This window comes from Haemaphysalis longicornis, unplaced genomic scaffold, assembly GCF_048455015.1.
Source record: "Haemaphysalis longicornis isolate Haplotype H1 unplaced genomic scaffold, Haemaphysalis longicornis Haplotype H1 scaffold_5, whole genome shotgun sequence".
Lineage (NCBI taxonomy): Eukaryota > Metazoa > Arthropoda > Arachnida > Ixodida > Ixodidae > Haemaphysalis > Haemaphysalis longicornis.
This window is the reverse complement of record NW_027526385.1, coordinates 99,951,355-99,978,515: the sequence shown is the minus strand read 5'-3', so window position 1 is coordinate 99,978,515 and position 27,161 is coordinate 99,951,355. Positions and strand designations below refer to the sequence as shown.

Genomic DNA, 27,161 nt, shown 5'->3' with positions numbered 1-27,161 from the left:
AGTCTACAACGCCAAAGGTGGCATAGGGGTGTGGTTAGGCACTATTTTTTAGTACAGTTAGAAGTTAAGATTTTTTTAATATAAGGAAGAAAGAAAGAAAAACAAAAAACACGCGGTCAGAGTGGGGACCGAACCCACGCCTTTCGATTGGATCTCGAATGCCTTACCAATTCGGCTATCTGGGCGACTGTGTTCTCCTTCACTTTCTGGGCTATTTATATTTACTAGAAGTGTATCTGACGCTTAAGGGTGGTAGCCAGCGCCACTATGACTTCACGGGAAGAAGGGGACCTTCTTTTCAACCCCCGGGGCGTGACTCAAACGTCTGCAGCCTGTCATGAGCGGGTAACTGGCGGGAAGCCCTCTAATCCTACCTAGGCATCAAGGCTGCCAGAACCGAGACCCTCGCTAGGCTTTCGCAGAATTATATAGTAAGAAAATGAGGGGCTCGTTGAGGAAATACAGAAACATAGGTTGGCAGTGTACAACGCCAAAGGTGGCATAGGGGTGTGGTTAGGCTTTTTTTTAATACAGTTAGAAGTTAGGATTTTTTTTAAATACAAGGAAGAAAGAAAGAAAGAAAGAAAAACACGCGCCCAGAGTGGGGACCAAACTTACGCCTTTCGATTGGATCTCGAATGCCTTACCAATTCGGCTATCTGGGCGACTGTGTTCTCCTTCACTTTCTGGGCTATTTATATTTACTAGAAGTGTATCTGACGCTTAAGGGTGGTAGCCAGCGCCACTATGACTACACGGGGAGAAGGGGACCTTCTTTTCAACCCCGGGGTGTGACTCAAACGTCTACAGCCTGTCATGAGCGGGTAACTGGCGGGAAGGCCTCTTATGCTACCTAGGCATCAAGGCTGCCAGAACCGAGACCCTCGCTAGGCTTTCGCAGAATAATATAGTAAGGAAATGAGGGGCTCGTTGAGGAAATACAGAAACATAGGTCGGCAGTCTACAACACCAAAGGTGGCATAGGGGAGTGGTTAGGCTCTATTTTTTAGTACAGTTAGAAGTTCAGATTTTTTTTAAATACAAGGAAGAAAGAAAGAAAGAAAGAAAAACACGCGCCCAGAGTGGGGACCAAACTTACGCCTTTCGATTGGATCTCGAATGCCTTACCAATTCGGCTATCTGGGCGACTGTGTTCTCCTTCACTTTCTGGGCTATTTATATTTTCTAGAAGTGTATCTGACGCTTGAGGGTGGTAGCCAGCGCCACTATGACTACACGGGGAGAAAGGGACCTTCTTTTCAACCCCGGGGCGTGACTCAAACGTCTACAGCCTGTCATGAGCGGGTAACTGGCGGGAAGCCCTCTCATGCTTCCTAGGCATCAAGGCTGCCAGAACCGGGACCCTCGCTAGGCTTTCGCAGAATAATATAGTAAGGAAATGAGGGGCTCGTTGAGGAAATACAGAAAAATAGGTCGGCAGTCTACAACACCGAAAGTGGCATAGGGGTGTGGTTAGGCTCTATTTTTTAGTACAGTGAGAAGTTAAGATTTTTTTTTAATATAAGGAAGAAAGAAAGAAAGAAAGAAAAACTCGCGCCCAGAGTGGGGACCGAACCCACGCCTTTCGATTGAATCTCGAATGCCTTACCCATTCGGCTATCTGGGCGACTGTGTTCTCCTTCACTTTCTGGGCTATTTATATTTACTAGAAGTGTATCTGACGCTTAAGGGTGGTAGCCAGCGCCACTATGACTACACGGGGAGAAGGGGACCTTCTTTTCAACCTTCGGGGCGTGACTCAAACGTCTACAGCCTGTCATGAGCGGGTAACTGGCGGGAAGCCCTCTTATGCTACCTAGGCATCAAGGCTGCCAGAACCGAGACCCTCGCTAGGCTTTCGCAGAATAATATAGTAAGGAAATGAGGGGCTCGTTGAGGAAATACAGAAACATAGGTCGGCAGTCTACAATGCCAAAGGTGGCATAGGGGTGTGGTTAGGCTCTATTTTTTAGTACAGTTATAGGTTAAGATTTTTTTAATAGAAGGAAGAAAGAAAGAAAGAAAAACACGCGCCCAGAGTGGGGGCCGAACCCACGCCTTTCGATTGGATCTCGAATGCCTTACCAATTCGGCTATCTGGGCGACTGTGTTCTCCTTCACTTTCTGGGCTATTTATATTTACGAGAAGTGTATCTGACGCTTGAGGGTGGTAGCCAGCGCCACTATGACTACACGGGGAGAAGGGGACCTTCTTTTCAACCCCCGGGGCGTGACTCAAACGTCTACAGCCTGTCATGAGCGGGTAACTGGCGGGAAGCCCTCTTATGCTACCTAGGCATCAAGGCTGCCTGAACCGAGATCCTCGCTAGGCTTTCGCAGAATATTATAGTAAGGAAATGAGGGGCTCGTTGAGGAAATACAGAAACATAGGTCGGCAGTCTACAACGCCAAAGGTGGCATAGGGGTGTGGTTAGGCTCTATTTTTTAGTACAGTTATAGGTTAAGATTTTTTTGTAATATAAGGAAGAAAGAAAGAAAGAAAAACACGCGCCCAGAGTGGGGGCCGAACCCACGCCTTTCGATTGGATCTTGAATGCCTTACCAATTCGGCTATCTGGGCGACTGTGTTCTCCTTCACTTTCTGGGCTATTTATATTTACTAGAAGTGTATCTGACGCTTGAGGGTGGTAGCCAGGGCCACTATGGCTACACGGGGAGAAGGAGACCTTTTCAACCTCGGGGCGTGACTCAAACGTCTACAGCCTGTCATGAGCGGGTAACTGGCGGGAAGCCCTCTTAAGCTACCTAGGCATCAAGGCTGCCAGAACCGAGATCCTCGCTAGGCTTTCGCAAAATAATATAGTAAGGAAATGAGGGGCTCGTTGAGGAAATACAGAAACATAGGTCGGCAGTCTACAACGCCAAAGGTGGCATAGGGGTGTGGTCAGGCTCTATTTTTTAGTACAGTTAGAAGTTAAGATTTTTTTAATATAAGGAAGAAAGAAAGAAAGAAAAACACGCGCCCAGAGTGGGGGCCGAACCCACACCTTTCAATGGGATCTCGAATGCCTTACAAATTCGGCTATCTGGGCGACTGTGTTCTCCTTCACTTTCTGGGCTATTTATATTAACTAGAAGTGTATCTGATTCTTGAGGGTGCTAGCCAGCGCCATTATGACAACACGGGGAGAAGGGGACCTTCTTTTCAACCCCCGGGGCGTGACTCAAACATCTACAGCCTTTCATGAGCGGGTAACTCGCAGGAAGCCCTCTTATGCTATCTAGGCATCAAGGCTGCCAGAACCGAGACCCTCGCTAGGCTTTCGCAGAATAATGTAGTAAGGAAATGAGGGGCTCGTTGAGGAAATACAGAAACATAGGTCGGCAGTCTACAGCGACAAAGGTGGCATAGGGGTGTGGTTAGGCTCTATTTTTTAGTTCAGTTAGAAGTTAGGATTTTTTTATACAAGGCAGAAAGAAAGAAAGAAAGAAAAACACGCGCCCAGAGTGGGTACCGAACCCATGCCTTTCGATTGGATCTCGAATGCCTTACCAATTCGGCTATCTGGGCGACTGTGTTCTTCTTCACTTTCTGGGCTATTTATATTTACTAGAAGTGTATCTGATGCTTGAGGGTGGTAGCCAGCGCCACTATGACTACACGAGAAGAAGGGGACCTTCTTTTCAACCCCCGGGGCGTGACTCAAATGTCTACAGCCTGTCATGAGCGGGTAACTGGCGGGAAGCCCTCTTATGCTACCTAGGCATCAAGGCTGCCAGAACCGAGACCGTCGCTAGGCTTTCGCAGAATAATATAGTAAGGAAATGAGGGGCTCGTTGAGGAAATACAGAAACATAGGTCGGCAGTCTACAACGCCAAAGGTGGCATAGGGGTGTGGTTAGGCACTATTTTTTAGTACAGTTAGAAGTTAAGATTTTTTTTAATATAAGGAAGAAAGAAAGAAAAACAAAAAACACGCCGTCAGAGTGGGGACCGAACCCACGCCTTTCGATTGGATCTCGAATGCCTTACCAATTCGGCTATCTGGGCGACTGTGTTCTCCTTCACTTTCTGGGCTATTTATATTTACTAGAAGTGTATCTGACGCTTAAGGGTGGTAGCCAGCGCCACTATGACTTCACGGGAAGAAGGGGACCTTCTTTTCAACCCCCGGGGCGTGACTCAAACGTCTGCAGCCTGTCATGAGCGGGTAACTGGCGGGAAGCCCTCTAATGCTACCTAGGCATCAAGGCTGCCAGAACCGAGACCCTCGCTAGGCTTTCGCAGAATTATATAGTAAGGAAATGAGGGGCTCGTTGAGGAAATACAGAAACATAGGTCGGCAGTGTACAACGCCAAAGGTGGCATAGGGGTGTGGTTAGGCTTTTTTTAGTACAGTTAGAAGTTGAGATTTTTTTAATATAAGGAAGAAAGAAAGAAAGAAAAAAAACACGCGGTCAGAGTGGGGATCGAACCCACGCCTTCGATTGGATCTCGAATGCCTTACCAATTCGGCTATCTGGGCGACTGTGTTCTCGTTCACTTTCTGGGCTATTTATATTTACTAGAAGTGTATCTGACGCTTGAGGGTGGTAGCCAGCGCCATTATGACTACACGGGGAGAAGGGGACCTTCTTTTCAACCCCGGGGTGTGACTCAAACGTCTACAGCCTGCCATGAGCGGGTAACTGGCGGGAAGGCCTCTTATGCTACCTAGGCATCAAGGCTGCCAGAATCGAGACCCTCGCCAGGCTTTCGCAGAATAATATAGTAAGGAAATGAGGGGCTCGTTGAGGAAATACAGAAACATAGGTCGGCAGTCTACAACACCAAAGGTGGCATAGGGGAGTGGTTAGGCTCTATTTTTTAGTACAGTTAGAAGTTAAGATTTTTTTTTTAATATAAGGAAGAAAGAAAGAAAGAAAGAAAAACACGCGCCCAGAGTGGGGACCGAACCCACGCCTTTCGATTGGATCTCGAATGCCTTACCAATTCGGCTATCTGGGCGACTGTGTTCTCCTTCACTTTCTGGGCTATTTATATTTACTAGAAGTGTATCTGACGCTTGAGGGTGGTAGCCAGTGCCTTTATGACTACACGGGGAGAAGGGGACCTTCTTTTCAACCCCCGGGGTGTGACTCAAACTTCTACAGCCTGTCATGAGCGGGTAACTGGCGGGAAGGCCTCTTATGCTACCTAGGCATCAAGGCTGCCAGAACCGAGACCCTCGCTAGGCTTTCGCAGAATAATATTGTAAGGAAATGAGGGGCTCGTTGAGGAAATACAGAAACATAGGTCGGCATTCTACAGCGCCAAAGGTGGCATAGGGGTGTGGTTAGGCTCTATTTTTTAGTACAGTGAGAAGTTAAGATTTTTTTTAATATAAGGAAGAAAGAAAGAAAGAAAGAAAAACTCGCGCCCAGAGTGGGGACCGAACCCACGCCTTTCGATTGAATCTCGAATGCCTTACCCATTCGGCTATCTGGGCGACTGTGTTCTCCTTCACTTTCTGGGCTATTTATATTTACTAGAAGTGTATCTGACGCTTAAGGGTGGTAGCCAGCGCCACTATGACTACACGGGGAGAAGGGGACCTTCTTTTCAACCCCCGGGGCGTGACTCAAACGTCTACAGCCTGTCATGAGCGGGTAACTGGCGGGAAGCCCTCTTATGCTACCTAGGCATCAAGGCTGCCAGAACCGAGACCCTCGCTAGGCTTTCGCAGAATAATATAGTAAGGAAATGAGGGGCTCGTTGAGGAAATACAGAAACATAGGTCGGCAGTCTACAACGCCAAAGGTGGCATAGGGGTGTGGTTAGGCTCTATTTTTTAGTACAGTTATAGGTTAAGATTTTTTTAATATGAGGAAGAAAGAAAGAAAGAAAAACACGCGCCCAGAGTGGGTACCGAACCCACGCCTTTCGATTGGATCTCGAATGCCTTACCAATTCGGCTATCTGGGCGACTGTGTTCTCCTTCACTTTCTGGGCTATTTATATTTACTAGAAGTGTATCTGACGCTTGAGGGTGGTAGCCAGCGCCACTATGACTACACGAGGAGAAGGGGACCTTCTTTTCAACCCCCGGGGCGTGACTCAAACGTCTACAGCCTGTCATGAGCGGGTAACTGGCGGGAAGCCCTCTTATGCTACCTAGGCATCAAGGCTGCCAGAACCGAGACCCTGGCTAGGCTTTCGCAGAATAAAATAGTAAGGAAATGAGGGGCTCGTTGAGGAAATACAGAAACATAGGTCGGCACTCTACAACGCCAAAGGTGGCGTAGGGGTGTGGTTAGGCTCTATTTTTAAGTACAGTTAGAAGTTAAGATTTTTTTAATATAAGGAAGAAAGAAAGAAAGAAAGAAAAACTCGCGCCCAGAGTGGGGACCGAACCCACGGCTTTCGATTAAATCTCGAATGCCTTACCAATTCGGCTATCTGGGCGACTGTGTTCTCCTTCACTTTCTGGGCTATATATATTTACTAGAAGTGTATCTTACGCTTGAGGGTGGTAGCCAGCGCCACTATGACTACACGGGGAGTAGGGGACCTTCTTTTCAACCCCCGGGGCGTGACTCAAACGTCTACAGCCTGTCATGAGCGGGTAACTGGCGGGAAGCCCTCTTATGCTACCTAGGCATCAAGGCTGCCAGAACCGAGACCCTCGCTAGGCTTTCGCAGAATAATATAGTAAGGAAATGAGGGGCTCGTTGAGGAAATACAGAAACATAGGTCGGCAGTCTACAACGCCAAAGGTGGCATAGGGGTGTGGTTAGGCTCTATTTTTTAGTACAGTTAGAAGTAAGATTTTTTTAATATAAGGATGAAAGAAAAAAGAAAAACACGCGCCCAGAGTGGGGACCAAACCCACGACTTTCGATTGGATCTCGAATGCCTTACCAATTCGGTTATCTGGGCGACTGTGTTCTCCTTCACTTTCTGGGCTATTTATATTTACTAGAAGTGTATCTGACGCTTGAGGGTGGTAGCCAGCGCCACTATGACTACACGGGAAGAAGGGGACCTTCTTTTCAACCCCCGGGGCGTGACTCAAACGTCTGCAGCCTGTCATGAGCGGGTAACTTGCGGGAAGCCCTCTTATGCTACCTAGGCATCAAGGCTGCCAGAACCGAGACCCTCGCTAGGCTTTCGCAGAATAATATAGTAAGGAAATGAGGGGCTCGTTGAGGAAATACAGAAACATAGGTCGGCATTCTACAACGCCAAAGGTGGCATAGGGGTGTGGTTAGGCTCTATTTTTTAGTAAAATTAGAAGATAAGATTTTTTTTAATATAAGGAAGAAAGAAACAAAGGAAGAAAAACACGCGCCCAGAGTGGGGACCGAACCCACGCCTTTCGATTGGATCTCGAATGCCTTACCAATTCGGCTATCTGGGCGACTGTGTTCACCTTCACTTTCTGGGCTATTTATATTTACTAAAAGTGTATCTGACGCTTGAGGGTGGTAGCCAGCGCCACTATGACTACACGGGGAGAAGGGAACCTTCTTTTCAACCCCCGGGGCGTGACTCAAACGTCTACAGCCTGTCATGAGCGGGTAACTGGCGGGAAGCCCTCTTATGCTACCTAGGCATCAAGGCTGCCAGAACCGAGACCCTCGCTAGGCTTTCGCAGAATAATATAGAAAGGAAATGAGGGGCTCGTTGAGGAAATACAGAAACATAGGTCGGCAGTATACAACGCCAAAGGTGGCATACGGGTGTGGTTAGGCTCTATTTTTTAGTACAGTTAGAAGTTAAGATTTTTTTGTAATATAAGGAAGAAAGAAAGAAAGAAAAACACGCGCCCAGAGTGGGGACCGAACCCACGCCTTTCGATTGGATCTCGAATGCCCTACAATTCGGCTATCTGGCGACTGTGTTCTCCTTCACTTTCTGGGCTATTTATATTTACTAGAAGTGTATCTGACGCTTGAGGGTGGTAGCCAGCGCCAGTATGACTACACGGGGAGAAGAGGACCTTCTTTTCAACCCCGGGGTGTGACTCAAACGTCTACAGCCTGTCATGAGCGGGTAACTGGCGGGAAGCCCTCTTATGCTACCTAGGCATCAAGGCTGCCAGAACCGAGACCCTGGCTAGGCTTTCGCAGAACAAAATAGTAAGGAAATGAGGGGCTCGTTGAGGAAATACAGAAACATAGGTCGGCAGTCTACAACGCCAAAGGTGGCATAGGGGTGTGGTTAGGCTCTATTTTTAAGTACAGTTAGAAGTTAAGATATTTTTTAATATAAGGAAGAAAGAAAGAAAGAAAGAAAAACTCGCGCCCAGAGTGGGGACCGAACCCACGCCTTTCGATTGGATCTCGAATGCCTTACCAATTCGGCTATCTGGGCGACTGTGTTCTCCTTCACTTTCTGGGCTATTTATATTTACTAGAAGTGTATCTGATGCTTGAGGGTGGTAGCCAGCGCCACTATGACTACACGAGAAGAAGGGGACCTTCTTTTCAACCCCCGGGGCGTGACTCAAACGTCTACAGCCTGTCATGAGCGGGTAACTGGCGGGAAGCCCTCTTATGCTACCTAGGCATCAAGGCTGCCAGAACCGAGACCGTCGCTAGGCTTTCGCAGAATAATATAGTAAGGAAATGAGGGGCTCGTTGAGGAAATACAGAAACATAGGTCGGCAGTCTACAACGCCAAAGGTGGCATAGGGGTGTGGTTCGGCACTATTTTTTAGTACAGTTAGAAGTTAAGATTTTTTTTAATATAAGGAAGAAAGAAAGAAAAACAAAAAACACGCGGTCAGAGTGGGGACCGAACCCACGCCTTTCGATTGGATCTCGAATGCCTTACCAATTCGGCTATCTGGGCGACTGTGTTCTCCTTCACTTTCTGGGCTATTTATATTTACTAGAAGTGTATCTGACGCTTAAGGGTGGTAGCCAGCGCCACTATGACTTCACGGGAAGAAGGGGACCTTCTTTTCAAACCCCGGGGCGTGACTCAAACGTCTGCAGCCTGTCATGAGCGGGTAACTGGCGGGAAGCCCTCTAATGCTACCTAGGCATCAAGGCTGCCAGAACCGAGACCCTCGCTAGGCTTTCGCAGAATTATATAGTAAGGAAATGAGGGGCTCGTTGAGGAAATACAGAAACATAGGTCGGCAGTCTACAACGCCAAAGGTGGCATAGGGGTGTGGTTAGGCTCTATTTTTTAGTACAGTTAAGATTTTTTTAATATAAGGATGAAAGAAAGAAAGAAAAACACGCGCCCAGACTGGGGACCGAACCCACGACTTTCGATTGGATCTTGAATGCCTTACCAGTTCGGTTATCTGGGCGACTGTGTTCTCCTTCACTTTCTTGGCTATTTATATTTACTAGAAGTGTATCTGACGTTTGAGGGTGGTAGCCAGCGCCACTATGACTACACGGGAAGAAGGGGACCTTCTTTTCAACCCCCGGGGCGTGACTGAAACGTCTACAGCCTGTCATGAGCGGGTAACTGGCGGGAAGCCCTCTTATGCTACCTAGACATCAAGGCTGCCAGAACCGAGACCCTCGCTAGGCTTTCGCAGAATAATATAGTAAGGAAATGAGGGGCTCGTTGAGGAAATACAGAAACATGCTATGCTACCTAGGCTACCATGCTATGCTACCTAGGCATCAAGGCTGCCAGAACCGAGACCCTCGCTAGGCTTTCGCAGAGTAATGTAGTAAGGAAATGAGGGGCTCGTTGAGGAAATACAGAAACATAGGTCGGCAGTCTACAGCACCAAAGGTGGCATAGGGGTGTGGTTAGCCAGCGCCACTATGACTACACGGGGAGAAGGGGACCTTCTTTTCAACCCCCGGGGAGTGACTCAAACGTCTACAGCCTGTCATGAGCGGGTAACTGGCGGGAAGCCCTCTTATGCTACCTAGGCATCAAGGCTGCCAGAACCGAGACCCTCGCTAGGCTTTCGCAGAATAATATAGTAAGGAAATGAGGGGCTCGTTGAGGAAATACAGAAACATAGGTCGGCAGTCTACAACGCCAAAGGTGGCATAGGGGTGTGGTTAGGCTCTATTTTTTAGTACAGTGAAGATTTTGTTTAATATAAGGATGAAAGAAAGAAAGAAAAACACGCGCCCAGACTGGGGACCGAACCCACGACTTTCGATTGGATCTCGAATGCCTTACCAATTCGGTTATCTGGGCGACTGTGTTCTCCTTCACTTTCTTGGCTATTTATATTTACTAGAAGTGTATCTGACGCTTGAGGGTGGTAGCCAGCGCCACTATGACTTCACGGGAAGAAGGGGACCTTCTTTTCAACCCCGGGGCGTGACTAAAACGTCTACAGACTGTCATGTGCGGGTAACTGGTGGGAAGCCCTCTTATGCTAACTAGGCATCAAGGCTGCCAGAACCGAGACCCTCGCTAGGCTTTCGCAGAATAATATAGTAAGGAAATGAGGGGCTCGTTGAGGAAATACAGAAACATAGGTCGGCAGTCTACAACGCCAAAGGTTGCATAGGGGAGTGGTTAGGCTCTATTTTTTAGTACAGTTAGAAGTTAAGATTTTTTTAATATGATGAAGAAAGAAAGAAAGGAAGAAAAACACGCGCCCAGAGTAAGGACCAAACCCACGCCTTTCGATTGGATCTCGAATGCCTTACTAATTCGCCTATCTGGGCGACTTTGTTCTTCACTTTCTGGGATATTTTTATTTACTAGAAGTGTAACTGATGCTTGAGGGTGGTAGCCAGCGCCATTATGACTACACGGGGAGAAGGGGACCTTCTTTTCAACCCCCGGGGCGTGACTTAAACATCTACAGCCTTTCATGAGCGGGTAACTGGCGGGAAGCCCTCTTATGCTACCTAGGCATCAAGGCTGCCAGAACCGAGACCCTCGCTAGGCTTTCGCAGAATAATGTAGTAAGGAAATGAGGGGCTCGTTGAGGAAATACAGAAACATAGGTCGGCAGTCTACAGCGCCAAAGGTGGCATAGGGGTGTGGTTAGGCTCTACTTTTTAGTACAGTTAGAAGTTAGGATTTTTTAAATACAAGGCAGAAAGAAAGAAAGAAAGAAAAACACGCCCCCAGAGTGGGTACCAAACCCACGCCTTTCGATTGGATCTCGAATGCCTTACCAATTCGGCTATCTGGGCGACTGTGTTCTCCTTCACTTTCTGGGCTATATATATTTACTAGAAGTGTATCTTACGCTTGAGGGTGGTAGCCAGCGCCACTATGACTACACGGGGAGAAGGGGTCCTTCTTTTCAACCCCCGGGGCGTGACTCAAACGTCTACAGCCTGTCATGAGCGGGTAACTGGCGGGAAGCCCTCTTATGCTACGTAGGCATCAAGGCTGCCAGAACCGAGACCCTGGCTAGGCTTTCGCAGAATAATAATGAGGGGCTCGTTGAGGAAATACAGAAACATAGGTCGGCAGTCTACAATGCCAAAGGTGGCATAGGGGTGTGGTCAGGCTCTATTTTTTAGTACAGTTAGAAGTTAAGATTTTTTTAAATATAAGGAAGAAAGAAAGAAAGAAAAAAAAAACACGCGGTCAGAGTGGGGACCGAACCCACGCCTTTCGATTGGATCTCGAATGCCTTACCAATTCGGCTATCAGGGCGACTGTGTTCTCCTTCATTTTCTGGGCTATTTATATTTACTAGAAGTGTATCTGACGCTTGAGGGTGGTAGCCAGCGCCACTATGACTACACGGGAAGAAGGGGACCTTCTTTTCAACCCCCGGGGCGTGACTCAAACGTCTGCAGCCTGTCATGAGCGGGTAACTGGCGGGAAGCCCTCTTATGCTACCTAGGCATCAAGGCTGCCAGAACCGAGACCCTCGCTAGGCTTTCGCAGAATAATATAGTAAGGAAATGAGGGGCTCGTTGAGGAAATACAGAAACATAGGTCGGCATTCTACAACGCCAAAGGTGGCATAGGGGTGTGGTTAGGCTCTATTTTTTAGTACAATTAGAAGATAAGATTTTTTTTAATATAAGGAAGAAAGAAACAAAGGAAGAAAAACACGCGCCCAGAGTGGGGACCGAACCCACGCCTTTCGATTGGATCTCGAATGCCTTACCAATTCGGCTATCTGGGCGACTGTGTTCACCCTCACTTTCTGGGCTATTTATATTTACTAAAAGTGTATCTGACGCTTGAGGGTGGTAGCCAGCGCCACTATGACTACACGGGGAGAAGGGGACCTTCTTTTCAACCCCCGGGGCGTGACTCAAACGTCTACAGCCTGTCATGGGCGGGTAACTGGCGGGAAGCCCTCTTATGCTACCTAGGCATCAAGGCTGCCAGAACCGAGACCCTCGCTAGGCTTTCGCAGAATAATATAGAAAGGAAATGAGGGGCTCGTTGAGGAAATACAGAAACATAGGAGGGCAGTCTACAACGCCAAAGGTGGCATACGGGTGTGGTTAGGCTCTATTTTTTAGTACAGTTATAGGTTAAGATTTTTTTTAATATAAGAAAGAAAGAAAGAAAGAAAGAAAAACACGCGCCCAGAGTGGGGGCCGAGCCCACGCCTTTCGATTGGATCTCGAATGCCTTACCAATTCGGCTATCTGGGCGACTGTGTTCTCCTTCACTTTCTGGGCTATTTATATTTACTAGAAGTGTATCTGACGCTTGAGGGTTGTAGCCAGCGCCACTATGACTACACGAGGAGAAGGGGACCTTCTTTTCAACCCCCGGGGCGTGACTCAAACGTCTACAGCCTGTCATGAGCGGGTAACTGGCGGGAAGCCCTCTTATGCTACCTAGGCATCAAGGCTGCCAGAACCGAGACCCTCGCTAGGCTTTCGCAGAATAATATAGTAAGGAAATGAGGTGCTCGTTGAGGAAATACAGAAACATAGGTCGGCAGTATACAACGCCAAAGGTGGCATAGGGGTGTGGTTAGGCTCTATTTTTTAGTACAGTTAGAAGTTAAGATTTTTTTGTAATATGAGGAAGAAAGAAAGAAAGAAAAACACGCGCCCAGAGTGGGGACCGAACCCACGCCTTTCGATTGGATCTCGAATGCCCTACCAATTCGGCTATCTGGCGACTGTGTTCTCCTTCACTTTCTGGGCTATTTATATTTACTAGAAGTGTATCTGACGCTTGAGGGTGGTAGCCAGCGCCAGTATGACTACACGGGGAGAAGAGGACCTTCTTTTCAACCCCGGTGCGTGACTCAAACGTCTACAGCCTGTCATGAGCGGGTAACTGGCGGGAAGCCCTCTTATGCTACCTAGGCATCAAGGCTGCCAGAACCGAGACCGTCGCTAGGCTTTCGCAGAATAATATAGTAAGGAAATGAGGGGCTCGTTGAGGAAATACAGAAACATAGGTCGGCAGTCTACAACGCCAAAGGTGGCATAGGGGTGTGGTTAGGCACTATTTTTTAGTACAGTTAGAAGTTAAGATTTTTTTTAATATAAGGAAGAAAGAAAGAAAAACAAAAAACACGCGGTCAGAGTGGGGACCGAACCCACGCCTTTCGATTGGATCTCGAATGCTTTACCAATTCGGCTATCTGGGCGACTGTGTTCTCCTTCACTTTCTGGGCTATTTATATTTACTAGAAGTGTATCTGACGCTTAAGGGTGGTAGCCAGCGCCACTATGACTTCACGGGAAGAAGGGGACCTTCTTTTCAACCCCCGGGGCGTGACTCAAACGTCTGCAGCCTGTCATGAGCGGGTAACTGGCGGGAAGCCCTCTAATGCTACCTAGGCATCAAGGCTGCCAGAACCGAGACCCTCGCTAGGCTTTCGCAGAGTAATGTAGTAAGGAAATGAGGGGCTCGTTGAGGAAATACAGAAACATAGGTCGGCAGTCTACAGCGCCAAAGGTGGCATAGGGGTGTGGTTAGGCTCTATTTTTTAGTACAGTTAGAAGTTAGGATTTTTTAAATACAAGGCAGAAAGAAAGAAAGAAAGAAAAACACGCCCCCAGAGTGGGTACCAAACCCACGCCTTTCGATTGGATCTCGAATGCCTTACCAATTCGGCTATCTGGGCGACTGTGTTCTCCTTCACTTTCTGGGCTATATATATTTACTAGAAGTGTATCTTACGCTTGAGGGTGGTAGCCAGCGCCACTATGACTACACGGGGAGAAGGGGTCCTTCTTTTCAACCCCCGGGGCGTGACTCAAACGTCTACAGCCTGTCATGAGCGGGTAACTGGCGGGAAGCCCTCTTATGCTACGTAGGCATCAAGGCTGCCAGAACCGAGACCCTGGCTAGGCTTTCGCAGAATAATAATGAGGGGCTCGTTGAGGAAATACAGAAACATAGGTCGGCAGTCTACAATGCCAAAGGTGGCATAGGGGTGTGGTCAGGCTCTATTTTTTAGTACAGTTAGAAGTTAAGATTTTTTTAAATATAAGGAAGAAAGAAAGAAAGAAAAAAAAAACACGCGGTCAGAGTGGGGACCGAACCCACGCCTTTCGATTGGATCTCGAATGCCTTACCAATTCGGCTATCAGGGCGACTGTGTTCTCCTTCATTTTCTGGGCTATTTATATTTACTAGAAGTGTATCTGACGCTTGAGGGTGGTAGCCAGCGCCACTATGACTACACGGGAAGAAGGGGACCTTCTTTTCAACCCCCGGGGCGTGACTCAAACGTCTGCAGCCTGTCATGAGCGGGTAACTGGCGGGAAGCCCTCTTATGCTACCTAGGCATCAAGGCTGCCAGAACCGAGACCCTCGCTAGGCTTTCGCAGAATAATATAGTAAGGAAATGAGGGGCTCGTTGAGGAAATACAGAAACATAGGTCGGCATTCTACAACGCCAAAGGTGGCATAGGGGTGTGGTTAGGCTCTATTTTTTAGTACAATTAGAAGATAAGATTTTTTTTAATATAAGGAAGAAAGAAACAAAGGAAGAAAAACACGCGCCCAGAGTGGGGACCGAACCCACGCCTTTCGATTGGATCTCGAATGCCTTACCAATTCGGCTATCTGGGCGACTGTGTTCACCCTCACTTTCTGGGCTATTTATATTTACTAAAAGTGTATCTGACGCTTGAGGGTGGTAGCCAGCGCCACTATGACTACACGGGGAGAAGGGGACCTTCTTTTCAACCCCCGGGGCGTGACTCAAACGTCTACAGCCTGTCATGGGCGGGTAACTGGCGGGAAGCCCTCTTATGCTACCTAGGCATCAAGGCTGCCAGAACCGAGACCCTCGCTAGGCTTTCGCAGAATAATATAGAAAGGAAATGAGGGGCTCGTTGAGGAAATACAGAAACATAGGAGGGCAGTCTACAACGCCAAAGGTGGCATACGGGTGTGGTTAGGCTCTATTTTTTAGTACAGTTATAGGTTAAGATTTTTTTTAATATAAGAAAGAAAGAAAGAAAGAAAGAAAAACACGCGCCCAGAGTGGGGGCCGAGCCCACGCCTTTCGATTGGATCTCGAATGCCTTACCAATTCGGCTATCTGGGCGACTGTGTTCTCCTTCACTTTCTGGGCTATTTATATTTACTAGAAGTGTATCTGACGCTTGAGGGTTGTAGCCAGCGCCACTATGACTACACGAGGAGAAGGGGACCTTCTTTTCAACCCCCGGGGCGTGACTCAAACGTCTACAGCCTGTCATGAGCGGGTAACTGGCGGGAAGCCCTCTTATGCTACCTAGGCATCAAGGCTGCCAGAACCGAGACCCTCGCTAGGCTTTCGCAGAATAATATAGTAAGGAAATGAGGTGCTCGTTGAGGAAATACAGAAACATAGGTCGGCAGTATACAACGCCAAAGGTGGCATAGGGGTGTGGTTAGGCTCTATTTTTTAGTACAGTTAGAAGTTAAGATTTTTTTGTAATATGAGGAAGAAAGAAAGAAAGAAAAACACGCGCCCAGAGTGGGGACCGAACCCACGCCTTTCGATTGGATCTCGAATGCCCTACCAATTCGGCTATCTGGCGACTGTGTTCTCCTTCACTTTCTGGGCTATTTATATTTACTAGAAGTGTATCTGACGCTTGAGGGTGGTAGCCAGCGCCAGTATGACTACACGGGGAGAAGAGGACCTTCTTTTCAACCCCGGTGCGTGACTCAAACGTCTACAGCCTGTCATGAGCGGGTAACTGGCGGGAAGCCCTCTTATGCTACCTAGGCATCAAGGCTGCCAGAACCGAGACCGTCGCTAGGCTTTCGCAGAATAATATAGTAAGGAAATGAGGGGCTCGTTGAGGAAATACAGAAACATAGGTCGGCAGTCTACAACGCCAAAGGTGGCATAGGGGTGTGGTTAGGCACTATTTTTTAGTACAGTTAGAAGTTAAGATTTTTTTTAATATAAGGAAGAAAGAAAGAAAAACAAAAAACACGCGGTCAGAGTGGGGACCGAACCCACGCCTTTCGATTGGATCTCGAATGCTTTACCAATTCGGCTATCTGGGCGACTGTGTTCTCCTTCACTTTCTGGGCTATTTATATTTACTAGAAGTGTATCTGACGCTTAAGGGTGGTAGCCAGCGCCACTATGACTTCACGGGAAGAAGGGGACCTTCTTTTCAACCCCCGGGGCGTGACTCAAACGTCTGCAGCCTGTCATGAGCGGGTAACTGGCGGGAAGCCCTCTAATGCTACCTAGGCATCAAGGCTGCCAGAACCGAGACCCTCGCTAGGCTTTCGCAGAGTAATGTAGTAAGGAAATGAGGGGCTCGTTGAGGAAATACAGAAACATAGGTCGGCAGTCTACAGCGCCAAAGGTGGCATAGGGGTGTGGTTAGGCTCTATTTTTTAGTACAGTTAGAAGTTAGGATTTTTTAAATACAAGGCAGAAAGAAAGAAAGAAAGAAAAACACGCGCCCAGAGTGGGTACCGAACCCACGCCTTTCGATTGGATCTCGAATGCCTTACCAATTCGGCTATCTGGGCGACTGTGTTCTCCTTCACTTTCTGGGCTATATATATTTACTAGAAGTGTATCTTACGCTTGATGGTGGTAGCCAGCGCCACTATGACTACACGGGGAGAAGGGGACCTTCTTTTCAACCCCCGGGGAGTGACTCAAACGTCTACAGCCTGTCATGGGCGGGTAACTGGCGGGAAGCCCTCTTATGCTACCTAGGCATCAAGGCTGCCAGAACCGAGACCCTCGCTAGGCTTTCGCAGAATAATATAGTAAGGAAATGAGGGGCTCGTTGAGGAAATACAGAAACATAGGTCGGCAGTCTACAACGCCAAAGGTGGCATAGGGGTGTGGTTAGGCTCTATTTTTTAGTACAGTTAAGATTTTTTTTAATATAAGGATGAAAGAAAGAAAGAAAAACACGCGCCCAGACTGGGGACCGAACCCACGACTTTCGATTGGATCTCGAATGCCTTACCAATTCAGTTATCTGGGCGACTGTGTTCTCCTTCACTTTCTTGGCTATTTATATTTACTAGAAGTGTATCTGACGCTTGAGGGTGGTAGCCAGCGCCACTATGACTTCACGGGAAGAAGGGGACCTTCTTTTCAACCCCGGGGCGTGACTAAAACGTCTACAGCCTGTCATGTGCGGGTAACTGGTGGGAAGCCCTCTTATGCTACCTAGGCATCAAGGCTGCCAGAACCGAGACCCTCGCTAGGCTTTCGCAGAATAATATAGTAAGGAAATGAGGGGCTCGTTGAGGAAATACAGAAACATAGGTCGGCAGTCTACAACGCCAAAGGTGGCATAGGGGAGTGGTTAGGCTCTATTTTTTAGTACAGTTAGAAGTTAAGATTTTTTTAATATGATGAAGAAAGAAAGAAAGGAAGAAAAACACGCGCCCAGAGTAAGGACCGAACCCACGCCTTTCGATTGGATCTCGAATGCCTTACTAATTCGCCTATCTGGGCGAATTTGTTCTTCACTTTCTGGGATATTTTTATTTACTAGAAGTGTATCTGATGCTTGAGGGTGGTAGCCAGCGCCATTATGACTACACGGGTAGAAGCGGACCTTCTTTTCAACCCCCGGGGCGTGACTTAAACATCTACAGCCTTTCATGAGCGGGTGACTGGCGGGAAGCCCTCTTATGCTACCTAGGCATCAAGGCTGCCAGAACCGAGACCCTCGCTAGGCTTTCGCAGAATAATGTAGTAAGGAAATGAGGGGCTCGTTGAGGAAATACAGAAACATAGGTCGGCAGTCTACAGCGCCAAAGGTGGCATAGGGGTGTGGTTAGGCTCTACTTTTTAGTACAGTTAGAAGTTAGGATTTTTTTAATATAAGGAAGAAAGAAAGAAAGAAAAAAAAACACGCGGTCAGAGTGGGGACCGAACCCACGCCTTTCGATTGGATCTCGAATGCCTTACCAATTCGGCTATCAGGGCGACTGTGTTCTCCTTCATTTTCTGGGCTATTTATATTTACTAGAAGTGTATCTGACGCTTGAGGGTTGTAGCCAGCGCCACTATGACTACACGGGAAGAAGGGGACCTTCTTTTCAACCCCCGGGGCGTGACTCAAACGTCTGCAGCCTGTCATGAGCGGGTAAATGGCGGGAAGCCCTCTTATGCTACCTAGGCATCAAGGCTGCCAGAACCGAGACCCTCGCTAGGCTTTCGCAGAATAATATAGTAAGGAAATGAGGGGCTCGTTGAGGAAATACAGAAACATAGGTCGGCAGTCTACAACGCCAAAGGTGGCATAGGGGTGTGGTTAGGCTCTATTTTTTAGTACAATTAGAAGATAAGATTTTTTTTAATATAAGGAAGAAAGAAACAAAGGAAGAAAAACACGCGCCCAGAGTGGGGACCGAACCCACGCCTTTCGATTGGATCTCGAATGCCTTACCAATTCGGCTATCTGGGCGACTGTGTTCTCCTTCACTTTCTGGGCTATTTATATTTACTAGAAGTGTATCTGACGCTTGAGGGTGGTAGCCAGCGCCACTATGACTACACGAGGAGAAGGGGACCTTCTTTTCAACCCCCGGGGCGTGACTCAAACGTCTACAGCCTGTCATGAGCGGGTAACTGGCGGGAAGCCCTCTTATGCTACCTAGGCATCAAGGCTGCCAGAACCGAGACCCTCGCTAGGCTTTCGCAGAATAATATAGTAAGGAAATGAGGGGCTCGTTGAGGAAATACAGAAACATAGGTCGGCAGTATACAACGCCAAAGGTGGCATAGGGGTGTGGTTAGGCTTTTTTTTTTAGTACAGTTAGAAGTTAAGATTTTTTCGTAATATAAGGAAGAAAGAAAAAAAGAAAAACACGCGCCCAGAGTGGGGACCGAACCCACGCCTTTCGATTGGATCTCGGATGCCCTACCAATTCGGCTATCTGGCGACTGTGTTCTCCTTCACTTTCTGGGCTATTTATATTTACTAGAAGTGTATCTGACGCTTGAGGGTGGTAGCCAGCGCCAGTATGACTACACGGGGAGAAGAGGACCTTCTTTTCAACCCCGGGGCGTGACTCAAACGTCTACAGCCTGTCATGAGCGGGTAACTGGCGGGAAGCCCTCTAATGCTACCTAGGCATCAAGGCTGCCAGAACCGAGACCCTCGCTAGGCTTTCGCAGAATTATATAGTAAGGAAATGAGGGGCTCGTTGAGGAAATACAGAAACATAGGTCGGCAGTGTACAACGCAAAGGTGGCATAGGGGTGTGGTTAGGCTTTTTTTTAGTACAGTTAGAAGTTGAGATTTTTTTAATATAAGGAAGAAAGAAAGAAAGAAAAAAAAAACACGCGGTCAGAGTGGGGACCGAACCCACGCCTTTCGATTGGATCTCGAATGCCTTACCAATTCGGCTATCTGGGCGACTGTGTTCTCGTTCACTTTCTGGGCTATTTATATTTACTAGAAGTGTAGCTGACGCTTGAGGGTGGTAGCCAGCGCCATTATGACTACACGGGGAGAAGGGGACCTTCTTTTCAACCCCGGGGTGTGACTCAAACGTCTACAGCCTGTCATGAGCGGGTAACTGGCGGGAAGGCCTCTTATGCTACCTAGGCATCAAGGCTGCCAGAACCGAGACCCTCGCTAGGCTTTCGCAGAATAATATAGTAAGGAAATGAGGGGCTCGTTGAGGAAATACAGAAACATAGGTCGGCAGTCTACAACGCCAAAGGTGGCATAGGGATGTGGTTAGGCTCTATTTTTTAGTACAGTTAAGATTTTTTTAATATAAGGATGAAAGAAAGAAAGAAAAACACGCGCCCAGACTGGGGACCGAACCCACGACTTTCGATTGGATCTTGAATGCCTTACCAGTTCGGTTATCTGGGCGACTGTGTTCTCCTTCACTTTCTTGGCTATTTATATTTACTAGAAGTGTATCTGACGTTTGAGGGTGGTAGCCAGCGCCACTATGACTACACGGGAAGAAGGGGACCTTCTTTTCAACCCCCGGGGCGTGACTGAAACGTCTACAGCCTGTCATGAGCGGGTAACTGGCGGGAAGCCCTCTTATGCTACCTAGACATCAAGGCTGCCAGAACCGAGACCCTCGCTAGGCTTTCGCAGAATAATATAGTAAGGAAATGAGGGGCTCGTTGAGGAAATACAGAAACATGCTATGCTACCTAGGCTACCATGCTATGCTACCTAGGCATCAAGGCTGCCAGAACCGAGACCCTCGCTAGGCTTTCGCAGAGTAATGTAGTAAGGAAATGAGGGGCTCGTTGAGGAAATACAGAAACATAGGTCGGCAGTCTACAGCGCCAAAGGTGGCATAGGGGTGTGGTTAGGCTCTATTTTTTAGTACAGTTAGAAGTTAGGATTTTTTAAATACAAGGCAGAAAGAAAGAAAGAAAGAAAAACACGCGCCCAGAGTGGGTACCGAACCCACGCCTTTCGATTGGATCTCGAATGCCTTACCAATTCGGCTATCTGGGCGACTGTGTTCTCCTTCACTTTCTGGGCTATATATATTTACTAGAAGTGTATCTTACGCTTGATGGTGGTAGCCAGCGCCACTATGACTACACGGGGAGAAGTGGACCTTCTTTTCAACCCCCGGGGAGTGACTCAAATGTCTACAGCCTGTCATGAGCGGGTAACTGGCGGGAAGCCCTCTTATGCTACCTAGGCATCAAGGCTGCCAGAACCGAGACCCTCGCTAGGCTTTCGCAGAATAATATAGTAAGGAAATGAGGGGCTCGTTGAGGAAATACAGAAACATAGGTCGGCAGTCTACAACGCCAAAGGTGGCATAGGGGTGTGGTTAGGCTCTATTTTTTAGTACAGTTAAGATTTTTTTTAATATAAGGATGAAAGAAAGAAAGAAAAACACGCGCCCAGACTGGGGACCGAACCCACGACTTTCGATTGGATCTCGAATGCCTTACCAATTCGGTTATCTGGGCGACTGTGTTCTCCTTCACTTTCTTGGCTATTTATATTTACTAGAAGTGTATCTGACGCTTGAGGGTGGTAGCCAGCGCCACTATGACTTCACGGGAAGAAGGGGACCTTCTTTTCAACCCCGGGGCGTGACTAAAACGTCTACAGCCTGTCATGTGCGGGTAACTGGTGGGAAGCCCTCTTATGCTACCTAGGCATCAAGGCTGCCAGAACCGAGACCCTCGCTAGGCTTTCGCAGAATAATATAGTAAGGAAATGAGGGGCTCGTTGAGGAAATACAGAAACATAGGTCGGCAGTCTACAACGCCAAAGGTGGCATAGGGGAGTGGTTAGGCTCTATTTTTTAGTACAGTTAGAAGTTAAGATTTTTTTAATATGATGAAGAAAGAAAGAAAGGAAGAAAAACACGCGCCCAGAGTAAGGACCGAACCCACGCCTTTCGATTGGATCTCGAATGCCTTACTAATTCGGCTATCTGGGCGACTGTGTTCTTCACTTTCTGGGATATTTTTATTTACTAGAAGTGTATCTGATGCTTGAGGGTGGTAGCCAGCGCCATTATGACTACACGGGGAGAAGGGGACCTTCTTTTCAACCCCCGGGGCGTGACATAAACATCTACAGCCTTTCATGAGCGGGTAACTGGCGGGAAGCCCTCTTATGCTACCTAGGCATCAAGGCTGCCAGAACCGAGACCCTCGCTAGGCTTTCGCAGAATAATGTAGTAAGGAAATGAGGGGCTCGTTGAGGAAATACAGAAACATAGGTCGGCAGTCTACAGCGCCAAAGGTGGCATAGGGGTGTGGTTAGGCTCTACTTTTTAGTACAGTTAGAAGTTAGGATTTTTTTAATACAAGGCAGAAAGAAAGAAAGAAAGAAAAACACGCCCCCAGAGTGGGTACCAAACCCACGCCTTTCGATTGGATCTCGAATGCCTTACCAATTCGGCTATCTGGGCGACTGTGTTCTCCTTCACTTTCTGGGCTATATATATTTACTAGAAGTGTATCTTACGCTTGAGGGTGGTAGCCAGCGCCACTATGACTACACGGGGAGAAGGGGACCTTCTTTTCAACCCCCGGGGCATGACTCAAACGTCTACAGCCTGTCATGAGCGGGTAACTGGCGGGAAGCCCTCTTATGCTACGTAGGCATCAAGGCTGCCAGAACCGAGACCCTGGCTAGGCTTTCGCAGAATAATAATGAGGGGCTCGTTGAGGAAATACAGAAACATAGGTCGGCAGTCTACAACGCCAAAGGTGGCATAGGGGTGTGGTCAGGCTCTATTTTTTAGTACAGTTAGAAGTTAAGATTTTTTTAATATAAGGAAGAAAGAAAGAAAGAAAAAAAAAAACACGCGGTCAGAGTGGGGACCGAACCCACGCCTTTCGATTGGATCTCGAATGCCTTACCAATTCGGCTATCAGGGCGACTGTGTTCTCCTTCATTTTCTGGGCTATTTATATTTACTAGAAGTGTATCTGACGCTTGAGGGTTGTAGCCAGCGCCACTATGACTACACGGGAAGAAGGGGACCTTCTTTTCAACCCCCGGGGCGTGACTCAAACGTCTGCAGCCTGTCATGAGCTCGTAACTGGCGGGAAGCCCTCTTATGCTACCTAGGCATCAAGGCTGCCAGAACCGAGACCCTCGCTAGGCTTTCGCAGAATAATATAGTAAGGAAATGAGGGGCTCGTTGAGGAAATACAGAAACATAGGTCGGCAGTCTACAACGCCAAAGGTGGCATAGGGGTGTGGTTAGGCTCTATTTTTTAGTACAATTAGAAGATAAGATTTTTTTAATATAAGGAAGAAAGAAACAAAGGAAGAAAAACACGCGCCCAGAGTGGGGACCGAACCCACGCCTTTCGATTGGATCTCGAATGCCTTACCAATTCGGCTATCTGGGCGACTGTGTTCTCCTTCACTTTCTGGGCTATTTATATTTACTAGAAGTGTATCTGACGCTTGAGGGTGGTAGCCAGCGCCACTATGACTACACGAGGAGAAGGGGAGCTTCTTTTCAACCCCCGGGGCGTGACTCAAACGTCTACAGCCTGTCATGAGCGGGTAACTGGCGGGAAGCCCTCTTATGCTACCTAGGCATCAAGGCTGCCAGAACCGAGACCCTCGCTAGGCTTTCGCAGAATAATATAGTAAGGAAATGAGGGGCTCGTTGAGGAAATACAGAAACATAGGTCGGCAGTATACAACGCCAAAGGTGGCATAGGGGTGTGGTTAGGCTTTTTTTTTTAGTACAGTTAGAAGTTAAGATTTTTTCGTAATATAAGGAAGAAAGAAAAAAAGAAAAACACGCGCCCAGAGTGGGGACCGAACCCACGCCTTTCGATTGGATCTCGGATGCCCTACCAATTCGGCTATCTGGCGACTGTGTTCTCCTTCACTTTCTGGGCTATTTATATTTACTAGAAGTGTATCTGACGCTTGAGGGTGGTAGCCAGCGCCAGTATGACTACACGGGGAGAAGAGGACCTTCTTTTCAACCCCGGGGCGTGACTCAAACGTCTACAGCCTGTCATGAGCGGGTAACTGGCGGGAAGCCCTCTAATGCTACCTAGGCATCAAGGCTGCCAGAACCGAGACCCTCGCTAGGCTTTCGCAGAATTATATAGTAAGGAAATGAGGGGCTCGTTGAGGAAATACAGAAACATAGGTCGGCAGTGTACAACGCAAAGGTGGCATAGGGGTGTGGTTAGGCTTTTTTTTTAGTACAGTTAGAAGTTGAGATTTTTTTAATATAAGGAAGAAAGAAAGAAAGAAAAAAAAACACGCGGTCAGAGTGGGGACCGAACCCACGCCTTTCGATTGGATCTCGAATGCCTTACCAATTCGGCTATCTGGGCGACTGTGTTCTCGTTCACTTTCTGGGCTATTTATATTTACTAGAAGTGTATCTGACGCTTGAGGGTGGTAGCCAGCGCCATTATGACTACACGGGGAGAAGGGGACCTTCTTTTCAACCCCGGGGTGTGACTCAAACGTCTACAGCCTGTCATGAGCGGGTAACTGGCGGGAAGGCCTCTTATGCTACCTAGGCATCAAGGCTGCCAGAACCGAGACCCTCGCTAGGCTTTCGCAGAATAATATAGTAAGGAAATGAGGGGCTCGTTGAGGAAATACAGAAACATAGGTCGGCAGTCTACAACGCCAAAGGTGGCATAGGGGTGTGGTTAGGCTCTATTTTTTAGTACAGTTAAGATTTTTTTAATATAAGGATGAAAGGAAGAAAGAAAAACACGCGCCCAGACTGGGGACCGAACCCACGACTTTCGATTGGATCTTGAATGCCTTACCCGTTCGGTTATCTGGGCGACTGTGTTCTCCTTCACTTTCTTGGCTATTTATATTTACTAGAAGTGTATCTGACGTTTGAGGGTGGTAGCCAGCGCCACTATGACTACACGGGAAGAAGGGGACCTTCTTTTCAACCCCCGGGGCGTGACTGAAACGTCTACAGCCTGTCATGAGCGGGTAACTGGCGGGAAGCCCTCTTATGCTACCTAGACATCAAGGCTGCCAGAACCGAGACCCTCGCTAGGCTTTCGCAGAATAATATAGTAAGGAAATGAGGGGCTCGTTGAGGAAATACAGAAACATGCTATGCTACCTAGGCTACCATGCTATGCTACCTAGGCATCAAGGCTGCCAGAACCGAGACCCTCGCTAGGCTTTCGCAGAGTAATGTAGTAAGGAAATGAGGGGCTCGTTGAGGAAATACAGAAACATAGGTCGGCAGTCTACAGCGCCAAAGGTGGCATAGGGGTGTGGTTAGGCTCTATTTTTTAGTACAGTTAGAAGTTAGGATTTTTTAAATACAAGGCAGAAAGAAAGAAAGAAAGAAAAACACGCGCCCAGAGTGGGTACCGAACCCACGCCTTTCGATTGGATCTCGAATGCCTTACCAATTCGGCTATCTGGGCGACTGTGTTCTCCTTCACTTTCTGGGCTATATATATTTACTAGAAGTGTATCTTACGCTTGATGGTGGTAGCCAGCGCCACTATGACTACACGGGGAGAAGGGGACCTTCTTTTCAACCTCCGGGGAGTGACTCAAACGTCTACAGCCTGTCATGAGCGGGTAACTGGCGGGAAGCCCTCTTATGCTACCTAGGCATCAAGGCTGCCAGAACCGAGACCCTCGCTAGGCTTTCGCAGAATAATATAGTAAGGAAATGAGGGGCTCGTTGAGGAAATACAGAAACATAGGTCGGCAGTCTACAACGCCAAAGGTGGCATAGGGGTGTGGTTAGGCTCTATTTTTTAGTACAGTTAAGATTTTTTTAATATAAGGATGAAAGAAAGAAAGAAAAACACGCGCCCAGACTGGGGACCGAACCCACGACTTTCGATTGGATCTCGAATGCCTTACCAATTCGGTTATCTGGGCGACTGTGTTCTCCTTCACTTTCTTGGCTATTTATATTTACTAGAAGTGTATCTGACGCTTGAGGGTGGTAGCCAGCGCCACTATGACTTCACGGGAAGAAGGGGACCTTCTTTTCAACCCCGGGGCGTGACTAAAACGTCTACAGCCTGTCATGTGCGGGTAACTGGTGGGAAGCCCTCTTATGCTACCTAGGCATCAAGGCTGCCAGAACCGAGACCCTCGCTAGGCTTTCGCAGAATAATATAGTAAGGAAATGAGGGGCTCGTTGAGGAAATACAGAAACATAGGTCGGCAGTCTACAACGCCAAAGGTGGCATAGGGGAGTGGTTAGGCTCTATTTTTTAGTACAGTTAGAAGTTAAGATTTTTTAATATGATGAAGAAAGAAAGAAAGGAAGAAAAACACGCGCCCAGAGTAAGGACCGAACCCACGCCTTTCGATTGGATCTCGAATGCCTTACTAATTCGGCTATCTGGGCGACTGTGTTCTTCACTTTCTGGGATATTTTTATTTACTAGAAGTGTATCTGATGCTTGAGGGTGGTAGCCAGCGCCATTATGACTACACGGGGAGAAGGGGACCTTCTTTTCAACCCCCGGGGCGTGACTTAAACATCTACAGCCTTTCATGAGCGGGTAACTGGCGGAAAGCCCTCTTATGCTACCTAGGCATCAAGGCTGCCAGAACCGAGACCCTCGCTAGGCTTTCGCAGAATAATGTAGTAAGGAAATGAGGGGCTCGTTGAGGAAATACAGAAAAATAGGTCGGCAGTCTACAGCGCCAAAGGTGGCATAGGGGTGTGGTTAGGCTCTATTTTTTAGTACAGTTAGAAGTTAGGATTTTTTAAATACAAGGCAGAAAGAAAGAAAGAAAGAAAAACACGCGCCCAGAGTGGGTACCGAACCCACGCCTTTCGATTGGATCTCGAATGCCTTACCAATTCGGCTATCTGGGCGACTGTGTTCTCCTTCACTTTCTGGGCTATATATATTTACTAGAAGTGTATCTTACGCTTGAGGGTGGTAGCCAGCGCCACTATGACTACACGGGGAGAAGGGGACCTTCTTTTCAACCCCCGGGGCATGACTCAAACGTCTACAGCCTGTCATGAGCGGGTAACTGGCGGGAAGCCCTCTTATGCTACGTAGGCATCAAGGCTGCCAGAACCGAGACCCTGGCTAGGCTTTCGCAGAATAATAATGAGGGGCTCGTTGAGGAAATACAGAAACATAGGTCGGCAGTCTACAACGCCAAAGGTGGCATAGGGGTGTGGTCAGGCTCTATTTTTTAGTACAGTTAGAAGTTAAGATTTTTTTAATATAAGGAAGAAAGAAAGAAAGAAAAAAAAAACACGCGGTCAGAGTGGGGACCGAACCCACGCCTTTCGATTGGATCTCGAATGCCTTACCAATTCGGCTATCAGGGCGACTGTGTTCTCCTTCATTTTCTGGGCTATTTATATTTACTAGAAGTGTATCTGACGCTTGAGGGTGGTAGCCAGCGCCACTATGACTACACGAGGA

The 27,161-nt window shown here is 47.8% G+C and overlaps 1 protein-coding gene and 16 non-coding genes across 18 annotated transcripts in view; 1 reads left to right on the top strand and 16 right to left on the bottom strand.

Annotated features, from left to right (window-relative positions):
* LOC144138627 (uncharacterized) overlaps positions 1-27,161 on the top strand; it is a 220,077-nt gene that overhangs the window by 136,617 nt on the left and 56,299 nt on the right. The window lies entirely within an intron of this gene.
* On the bottom strand, positions 1,556-1,627 carry Trnae-uuc (transfer RNA glutamic acid (anticodon UUC)). Its single transcript has one exon. It is a non-coding gene; the product is annotated as a tRNA-Glu (tRNA).
* On the bottom strand, positions 2,032-2,103 carry Trnag-ucc (transfer RNA glycine (anticodon UCC)). The gene has a single exon. It is a non-coding gene; the product is annotated as a tRNA-Gly (tRNA).
* Positions 4,898-4,969, bottom strand: Trnag-ucc (transfer RNA glycine (anticodon UCC)). Its single transcript has one exon. It is a non-coding gene; the product is annotated as a tRNA-Gly (tRNA).
* Positions 5,379-5,450, bottom strand: Trnae-uuc (transfer RNA glutamic acid (anticodon UUC)). The gene has a single exon. It is a non-coding gene; the product is annotated as a tRNA-Glu (tRNA).
* On the bottom strand, positions 5,855-5,926 carry Trnag-ucc (transfer RNA glycine (anticodon UCC)). The gene has a single exon. It is a non-coding gene; the product is annotated as a tRNA-Gly (tRNA).
* Positions 6,335-6,406, bottom strand: Trnak-uuu (transfer RNA lysine (anticodon UUU)). The gene has a single exon. It is a non-coding gene; the product is annotated as a tRNA-Lys (tRNA).
* Trnag-ucc (transfer RNA glycine (anticodon UCC)) lies at positions 7,290-7,361 on the bottom strand. The gene has a single exon. It is a non-coding gene; the product is annotated as a tRNA-Gly (tRNA).
* On the bottom strand, positions 8,246-8,317 carry Trnag-ucc (transfer RNA glycine (anticodon UCC)). Its single transcript has one exon. It is a non-coding gene; the product is annotated as a tRNA-Gly (tRNA).
* Positions 11,964-12,035, bottom strand: Trnag-ucc (transfer RNA glycine (anticodon UCC)). Its single transcript has one exon. It is a non-coding gene; the product is annotated as a tRNA-Gly (tRNA).
* Positions 14,834-14,905, bottom strand: Trnag-ucc (transfer RNA glycine (anticodon UCC)). Its single transcript has one exon. It is a non-coding gene; the product is annotated as a tRNA-Gly (tRNA).
* On the bottom strand, positions 16,751-16,822 carry Trnag-ucc (transfer RNA glycine (anticodon UCC)). The gene has a single exon. It is a non-coding gene; the product is annotated as a tRNA-Gly (tRNA).
* Trnag-ucc (transfer RNA glycine (anticodon UCC)) lies at positions 18,658-18,729 on the bottom strand. The gene has a single exon. It is a non-coding gene; the product is annotated as a tRNA-Gly (tRNA).
* On the bottom strand, positions 20,689-20,760 carry Trnag-ucc (transfer RNA glycine (anticodon UCC)). Its single transcript has one exon. It is a non-coding gene; the product is annotated as a tRNA-Gly (tRNA).
* On the bottom strand, positions 23,067-23,138 carry Trnag-ucc (transfer RNA glycine (anticodon UCC)). Its single transcript has one exon. It is a non-coding gene; the product is annotated as a tRNA-Gly (tRNA).
* On the bottom strand, positions 25,098-25,169 carry Trnag-ucc (transfer RNA glycine (anticodon UCC)). Its single transcript has one exon. It is a non-coding gene; the product is annotated as a tRNA-Gly (tRNA).
* Trnag-ucc (transfer RNA glycine (anticodon UCC)) lies at positions 26,522-26,593 on the bottom strand. The gene has a single exon. It is a non-coding gene; the product is annotated as a tRNA-Gly (tRNA).